Source organism: Sylvia atricapilla, chromosome 11 (genome assembly GCF_009819655.1).
Source record: "Sylvia atricapilla isolate bSylAtr1 chromosome 11, bSylAtr1.pri, whole genome shotgun sequence".
NCBI classification, from domain to species: domain Eukaryota; kingdom Metazoa; phylum Chordata; class Aves; order Passeriformes; family Sylviidae; genus Sylvia; species Sylvia atricapilla.
Genome location: NC_089150.1, coordinates 14425755 through 14435090, shown reverse-complemented (window position 1 = coordinate 14435090; position 9336 = coordinate 14425755).

Genomic DNA, 9336 nt, shown 5'->3' with positions numbered 1-9336 from the left:
ACCCCTCATCGTTGTGGCCTCCTCTGTGCCTCTCCAGCAGCTCCTTGACCTTCTCGTACTGAGGAGCCCACAACTGGGTAGAGAACTCCAGATGTGTCTCACCAGGGCTGAGTAGAGAGGCAAGGTCACCTTCCTCGACATGTTTGATCCAATCCCTGCTCCACAAAGCTGTTGCTGAGTGTCTCCACCCCGGCCTGTTCCCATCTTTACAAGAATGTCACAGTATCCCACACCTTAACAGTAACCTGGTTCTTCCACACAGGAGAAACAGTAGCAGACTTTCCCCCTGTGGCTTCCTGTCAGGATACAATTCATATTTTTGTAACATATGTTAAAAAAAATTGACGAACACAGAGTTTTGCATAGAATATTGACTTCACCAGCCATCGATCAGCCAATACATTTTCTCTAGCAATTCTGGACACTGACGTTAATACTGAACTTAAACAGGCAAGTAAAGTACTTCATATATATTCTAGAAAGCTCAAGCAGCACTAGAAATCACAATCTAGAAACAAACAAAAAAGCAAAGGTTAATCAGACAACAATGACAAAAAAGTAGTAGTGCTAGGTTGATTATTGGAATTGACAATCTTAAAGATATCTTCCAACCTTGATGATTCTATGATTCTAAGATACCTCAGATCTTGCTCATTAAACCTGGTATTCCTGCACTTCATTCCTGTATTTCAGTGTTCTGTCCACTGTTAGTTTCTCCTAGAAACTATTGTATTGATTTAAAAACATCCTAGTTACATGTAGTGACCTAATGCTTTCATCATCTACTTCCAGAAGACACAGAACCATTCCCGTTTAAAATCCTACACCTTCAGGGCTCTGCAGACTTTGGGTCTCAGAAACAGAGGAAACCTCCAGAGCATTCAGCCAACGCTCACCTGGCAAACTGCCAGTAGGAAGTAGCATGTGAAACTCTCAGCAAGGTGAGACAAAACTTTGGTCCACAAACTAACCAATTTATTAGAAGAAACAAAAGCAGACACCACACCTTTAACCTGTTTTCTTAAACTATTTCATCAATTGTCTTCTTGAAAATCCTTTTAATAAAAATCTTGGGAAGAAAAGCTAGACTGGAAGTAGGCCAGGAAGGATAAAACAGAGCCAAACAACCAGACCTGACAGTAGCAAAGTACAGAGGTTGGTCTGCAGAACACTATACAAAGGTTAATGGCTTCAACTGTCATTTACTCTGCTTCAATCTATATTCAGCCTTTGAATAATTGGGTAGGGTAGACAAACTACCTTTTTTTTCCCCCAGAACCACCTACCCAAATCTTTTCATTTCAGTAATACACTTTAAAGTGATATGGACAATAAAATCAGGATATAAAAGAACCTGATGAGAATCACACAAACTTTGGTTTAGATTTAGGAGCTCTGATGACGGGCTATGACACCAAGAGCTTTCAGTGGCAGAAGAGAAGACCAAGAAATGGGGCATTACTTCACTTTCAGGGTCATTGTTTCCTCTCAGGGCACAGAAAGACTTTGTACACCTTGTAACCTACTATGTCTAGGCAGCACCTTGGAAATTAAGTAACATATGATAGCTAGAAAGTAGCTACTTGTGCAGGAAATCATTGCAAAAAGATCCTAGCTGAGGAAACAAAAACAGGACTGCCAAACACGGTGGAGACAATCAACAGCCGTCCTTAACGGAGTTTCCCCAGCAATATTCTTGTTAAAATCCAGTTTTTACAATATAGGTACAACAATATTGGGCCTTTTTTGTCCTCCTAGAACTCTGATGCCCAAAGGAATATTGTCAGTAGGGGAGCATGAAAGATCTCAGGAGTTACAAGTAGCATCTATGAGAAATACTGATTTTTGTCTCTTCCTTTGCAGATTTTAAACTATAAAATCTATCCTGTTGGTGAGGTAACAGTAAATTCAAACCTAAATTCCCCATGCAGGATCCTTAACTGAACCTTACATATGCTACACACCAGCAAATATCTTGCTTGGGATCTGGTTGTGCCATTGCCTCAAATAGGCCTGAAATCAAACTAATGTTGCAGAGTGAGGGTGAACAACTTATCTGAGCATGTTGTACAACTTTTCTTCTCCTCCTCTGTCCATTCTTGCATCCTTTCCACAAGCTGTCAGCTTTCTCAAGGCAACAGCAGTCTTGATTGTGTCTGCAGTTATATGGTCAGAAGTCAAGACTAGAGCTGCTCAAGCCACCATTCTGGATCAAATTTCCTGGTTGTTCCTTGCTCACTGTGCTCTGGCTTTCTCTGCTGATCAGTCCCAGAGCTTATGAACTGGATGCCTTTCAAATAAAGATGAAACAAGATTCAGTCTGAGAAAGCAGCTAATACATCCCAGGTCCTAATGAATATTCAGTCCAACAGGACAGACAAGAGCCAGTCTGGAGCAGAATTCAAGCTCCCTTATAGTGCAGATGGGGAGTCCTCAGCAGTTTCTCATATGATCTATAGACCTGCTCTACTGGAATCTCCTACCTTCTGATGTAGTCAAAGCCACTGAACCATTTTAGCAGCACAGCAGCATTTATTAGCTTGAGCTCGGTACCATGCTCACTGACTTGAGAGCAGTTGTTAAAACACTGGCTGTGCTGAGGAAGGGAATGACGATTTTTTCTATCACCTCTGCTGTTGAAACACTGTTCTTCAGACAGATGTTGACATTAGGCTCCATCATCATCTCACTGATACGCAGTTTTCCATGTCAGTTGAGTGAGGTTAGGCAGGATGATTTGGTTTTCCTTAATCTGTCATCTAGAAGAGTTGCATGAAGTAAATTCTTCAAATGAGGCCAAGTGTATGTGAAATGTTTATGATGTCAAACACCACATCATTTTGTACTGCCCAAAGATACATTAAGAAAACATGGTTGTGCCAATTTCTGCTGCAGAAAACAAATTTCAAAAAACTTCCTAAATACATTTGCATCAGGAAACTTATTTTAGAGATATGGCTACTTCATATTTCTGGATGGCTGGTAGTATTTACAAACACAGGAGACAAATATCAAAATGGAAGTAGGTATCATGAAAACAATGAAGTAATTTTTACACTAAGATTTTGCTTCTAACAGATTTATTTACTCCTTGTTTTCTGTCTATACCGTGTGATTAAGAGGTGAGCATTGCCAGGCTGTCACTGGTTTTCTCTGCATAAATCACTGATAGTGGCAAAATGAAATGACAATCAACTAAAATGGAGTTCAGTGACTCACTATTCCTTTGTCAATGTCCTTTGTTTTCTCACACAATTCTTTTAAATATAAACTGACCAGATCATAGCCTTGCTTTTGCCTTTGGCAGAAGGCTGACTCCATTCTTTGGCTGAAAAGTAATGCCTGTGGTCAAGTCTCTGCCCATCACAGTGATGATGTGGTCTTGAATTGCCTTGTGAGGATGGCTCCCCCACAAACTGCCCCAAGTGTTCTGGCAGCAACGATATTAGCAAGTGCATTCTCTGGCTGGACATAAGGTGCTTTCTTGTTTCCCTCTTGTAAGAAAATAAGGGAGATGATCTGGATCAGTCCAGCCTTACTACAGTTCACAATCTCTTTTGTTTCCCCTGTTGTTATCTGAATGGTAAAAAACCTTAAGACAGCCTTAGCTTAGACAATGCCATAGGGCGATCACTGCCCACAGCTCCCTCTCCTTGAATCCTTGTGCTGCATCACCGAGTGCTTACTGTGGTATTGTGTTATTAAAACAACAGCTCAAGCATTCACAGGATGAAATTCCACCTTGTGTCAGTGCCTCCACTTTGATCTACTGAAGAGGCGTGTTATTTCTGCAACTCTGACCAAGTGTGATGGACTGTAAAGCAATAGCTGAAGTCATGGTATACATTGCATACAGCAGTCAACATTTCTTCCACATTCCTGGGACTTGCCTCTGAAACCATGTACAATGTGATTAAAACAAGGATGCAAATGTATGGACAAACAGTCTTGCTTCAGAACATACAATCACATCTCGTTAGCTTCAGCATTAACTACTAGACTAGACAGCTTATTAAATACATACACAGGATAACTGGATTTTTCCATCCCTTCCTCCACGTTTTGGTGTCAGGGCATTATGTGCAGCAGAAGCATGAAAGCTCAGCTATGACTGACATTTGCTGAGATACTGCAAAAATGCATTGCTGACATAAGTACATGCAACCCTGTTTACCAGAGCAGGAGCTGCATGCACTCAGCACTGCTGGAATTCAGGCCAGTTAGCTACCATGGGGCTACGTGCCAAATTTTGCCTTAAAAACTCTTCTCAAAAGATTGCCAAATCCAAGTCTAGTAAGTGCTCATCGCTACAAAATCCAAACAGTAGTGAGTAAAGAAAATGTGTGGAGGCGTGGGAGGAGACCAACATGCTGTGCAATTGCAGTTTGAGCACTGTATGGATTCCAAACTGAACTGGAATTGCCAGTCACCACTGTCCTGAATTGTCACCTTCCTTGTCTGAACATCTCCATGTAGTGCACAGGGTTTCATTTCATTTGCAGAGTACCTTAAAAAAGAGAAGTGGAATTCCACTCACTGTGGAATTGGGATGGAATTCCAATCATTGTAGCCTGATGGATGGGAATGCAGTACATTGTCAGACCAAATCTGGTACTGCAAATTTTCCAGAGAATCAGTCCTTACTGTCACATCTTACTCAAATTCTATTCCTTCATCAGTAATAGCAAGTGGTTTTAGACAAGCACAAGCTTATCTAAAACAAGTAAAGCACACTCAAGTAAACTCCCTGTGAAAAGAATATTCAGCAGGCTGTGAAATAATTATCAGCTCTGCAGTTCCCATTGGAGCATGAAAAACACTCTCAATGTCCTTTAGTTGCCATAGAACAGCAGTTTGTGCTACACAGACTACAAAGAGCTATAACCAGCAACCTGGAAAATGCAAGGTTCTTGTGCAGTACCTGTTGCAGAAATATCCAGAAGGGAAATCCATCTACCTTTGAAGTCTGTAAGAGCAAGATACAAGGACAAGATACATACAAACAGAATACATTCATAGTTCAACTCAACCAAAGTCTTCTCCTCAGCTGACAAAATTCTCTGCAAAAGGAAAAATGTGTATGGAAAGCTTCATAACAGAACACACCCCTTTTGAGTTACACACAGGCAAATGTTGAATAAAAACAATGCTGAACCACAGTAATTTTTATATTGCCTCTAAGTAAAAATGTCATTTTACTAAATATACCCAAACCCAACCCAAATATTGCAAAGTTTCCAAAATATTATTACAATTTTATGATACATCAAAAATGTTAGATTAAACCAAGTAACTTGAGGCAAGTTTTACACAATGAGACTTCATTATGTCTGTCTAATATGTAGCCTGCCAGAGAAAAATGAAAGCATTTCTCACACAGTTAAAAGTCACAGTGACTAGGTTTGGGCTGTTTGATGATATTTAGGGGAGTATTTCTGCTAGCGGTGCAAGAAAATTAGAGTATTTAAATCAAAGTTTGTAACGCTAATATTGCAGTGTCTGGAGGTATTTGGGTTGATTTAGTTTAACCACTTAATGATGTTATTTACAAAACTATTTAAATTTATAATCTGACTTTTCACTTGTTGCAATTTCTTCAAATTATGTTAAGACAAATACAAAATACTTACGCAGTTTGGAGTCTGAGGCCTTTGCCTGCATCTATGCTTGAAAGTCCTACTGAATACATAGTTCCACAGTTACTTCACCATGTCTGCTTTCTCTATTTGATTCTTGACTCAAGGTCTATGACACTCTTCAGACAAACTCAGAAGTTGTCTCTTTAGTCTCTGTTTAAATGAGTATCTATATTCAATTAACTGAATTTGACAAAACTGAAAGGATAAAGTTATTGATGATAACTTGTGTGAAGCAAAATCTCCCAAATAGCAATGCTTTCACATATAGGGTGTGCACATTTAGCAAGAAGGTGTGAGACGTAATTGCAAAATAAAGCAGGATTTATTTGGGCTGTAATGCACAGGAGAGAAAGTGAAAAAAATCCTGCTCAGTCTGACCTCTGCCAATGCAACAGGCTTTGACTATTATTGTCCTTTGAAAGAAGAGCTGCACTAGAAGCCCTTCAAGAAGGAAATTGTTAAAAGAATGGATGAAATGGATTGATGCCAGAGCATTCTCTCACTGTGTACCACCAGCACGTCATTCCACATGCAAACAGTGACTCCAGTTAGACATGGAACAGATTGTTCAGCTCATCTTCAGTAATAACATTATTTAGCTGCTAATGAATTTAAGGAAAAAGAAAAAAATCTCCAGTGTCTGTGCAGCACATCACCAGTAACTGTAAGCAATTATATGCACTCCATGAGAACAGGTATAGAAGCAGTAGTAAGATCAAGCTTTTTTATCTAAAATTATGTTACAGATAAAGCTACATCACAGGCCCTGGCACTACAGACTATGAATCTACATTACATTCACATATGTTTGTTATGTTAGCAGTTTCCCTCAGACAGCTGCCTTCATATATGAAAAATATTATTTTCAAACCCTTACTGAAAGTACTGCACGTGTTTCTAATCAAACCTTTGGGTTTTCTGTAAAAGCTTCTGTTGTGGCAGGATTTTCCTGTTAAACCATTGTGAAGTAGAGCTCTCTTTATAAAGGGCACCCTGTGCTTTCCATCCTGAAGATCACATCAGGAGCTGGGTTTGCTGTAAACCACAACAGACTCTACACATCCAGGTCCTGCAGGCTTTAACAGCACACTTAAACTCCCCACAAGAATTGAGGTACAAGACGACAGAAGCTTCCTTTGCAGCAGTTTTGTTACATGGCAGAACTGTGTCCCTAGAGGACAGAAGTGAACTAGGTGCTTAGAATGTAAACCAGAGAAGACACTCAGCATCACCCATAAATCTCAAACCTACATGAGAATGCTGGATAACCTGCTAAGCCTCTCCCATCCCTCTTCCGAACCACAAGAAGTACGAGCAGGATGTGCAAGTCATATGCTTTCTAAATTAAGACCAACATAGAGTTTTGCATACAGGAGCCAGGCTGGTGATCTTTGCTCTGTAGATACTCTGAAAAAGCTTAAGTTATTTATGAGAAGAAAAGAAGTAACACTTGTGCATTTACATCACATCCCTGTGTGTTTCCAAGAAAGGCCTAGGGGCAAGTGCTTTCATTTCAGCCAGCACATAAAGCTTTATTCTTTTGCCGTTTTATTTCCCAAGGTTGATTTTGTAAAACGAATCTGCATGAATTTTAAAAAATGGATTGTGGTAGAAATATTTTTAAAGGTCTGTTTAAAGACAAAAGGCAACTAGGTATGAGCAGCCTTGTTCTACGTAGCAGATTTTAAACTCTAATGGGAGGCCACCAAGCAAAGACAAAAATTAGGTACTGCTGTGATCAGTCAACTCCACTGTGCTGCATCATTACCAGGCGTTAAAAAAACCCACAGCAGACCTGAAGAATTAGAGCAAGGAAATCATGCCTATTCAGTCATTTTCTGAACACACCCTGAAATACTCTGAATTCTTACAGGCAATCCACATCTGAGCTTTGAGAATACCTGGACATGCAGCAGTACGGAAACAAAACTGCAACTTAAATTCCTCTGTGCTTCAGGAAATACCTTCACAGGCCATACATACATACTCTTCCCTCTACAATATCCTCTTTCATATTTACTTAAATCTCTTCTGCTATTCCTTCTCTTGTTTGCTTCTCAGGAAATCTTCTATTCAGTTGTCCTTTCCCTCTTGCTTTATTGCCATTGCTCTTTCAAAAATGCAGCAACTGATAAAAATCTTCCTTAACTGTGCTCTTTTCTCAATGCTTTTCGAACATGATCAGGAGTGTCTTATGAAAAGGAAGTGAAAAATTGTTGCGTAATTGACAAGGATGAGCTTTAGAGTTCATGGCTGTATTTCCAGTTACAGGTCTATCATAGAAGTTTAATTCTCCTAAATTAGTAGGTCAGGTAAAAAAATAAATCCCTCAATGAAAATCTAGAAGATGGAAAAAAGTTGATTCACATTTGAAATTGCTTGGATAGATGAAAAAATTCTACTACTGGGCAGTGGGAATACCTTCTGATAACCTACATTATAATTTCTAATATTTTGGTTAGAAAATTAAACTGAAGAGAAATTTACCTCAGCCATTATAAAGACTAATTAGTAACTTGAAGGCTTCCTATTAACAAATGAAAAAAAGACTGTATGAATGAAGGTTTCCTACTCTCTATATTACCTTCTATAGTAAGAAGGAAGTGTAGTTGAACCCTTAACATCAGTTCACTAACTTCAATTAATTTGGCCCATGAACACAAGCTACAACTTTACTTCATTCTGCAAGTCTGCACATGAAACTTGAATTTTAGAGGATGAGCTTTAGGAAGCCAAATGCCTATTCCCTGATTCTATCCAGTACCTATAACTATCTGAGTAGCGATTGAGTTTATGCTCTCATACACCTCCAAAAAACATGACTGAAGAGTACACAGGATCAAGAGAGGAAGGGCCAAAAAAATTTTGGTTTGTACAAACTTTTTATACAGTGCCTGGTTTAGATGGAGCTACACAGAGAAATTCAAAAGTATTGTTATTCCCAAATCAAAGGGGAACTTAATGTGAGTAACAGTGAAGTAACAGTGAAGAGGAATATCTGGACCAGAAAAGATAAGACAGATTGATGGCACTGAAAATGAAAAAAAATATTCTTGATATTGACCAGACGGACACACTTAATACAGAATTTGGATCTAGAGTCCAGATTTTGAAGTTTGATTCTAAGCAGTTTTCCACTTTTTTTTTTTTAATTATGTTGTAGTAAATCCATGACTTCTGTACCTGTTTTGTAGTCTTCTACTAGAAGAATCTGCTTCTGCACATAGTACAGGCATCAATCCAACATGAACCATCAGAGCAACAAATGCCATTCTCCAGTGGCCTCCTCTGACATTTGATCTGCCTGCAATCACCAGCTCCTATGGGTAATTAGAATGGGAATGAGCATCTAGGTGAGATTTAAGCTTAAGGTCTTGTTTAATTTCAAGATCAACTTCTATGTTTTCTTCCTCATTAGCTTCCCTATTTTACTTTGTGAAATTTGGATCAATCAGGGCATGATATTGATCAGATTTGGTAGGAGGACAACTGCAATTTCCAATGTCTTGGATCAAAGACCAACACTGGACTGAGAATCAGATGCCATGTCTAGATAGATGAAAAAGGATACCATAAAAAAGCGATACATAAAGGAACTAAACAGAGCTGTACTTAAAACCAGTGAAAGTGCAGCTGCATTTCTTAATGTGAGAAGAAATGTATCTGTTCATCAAATCCAAAACACAAAGCTGCTGAC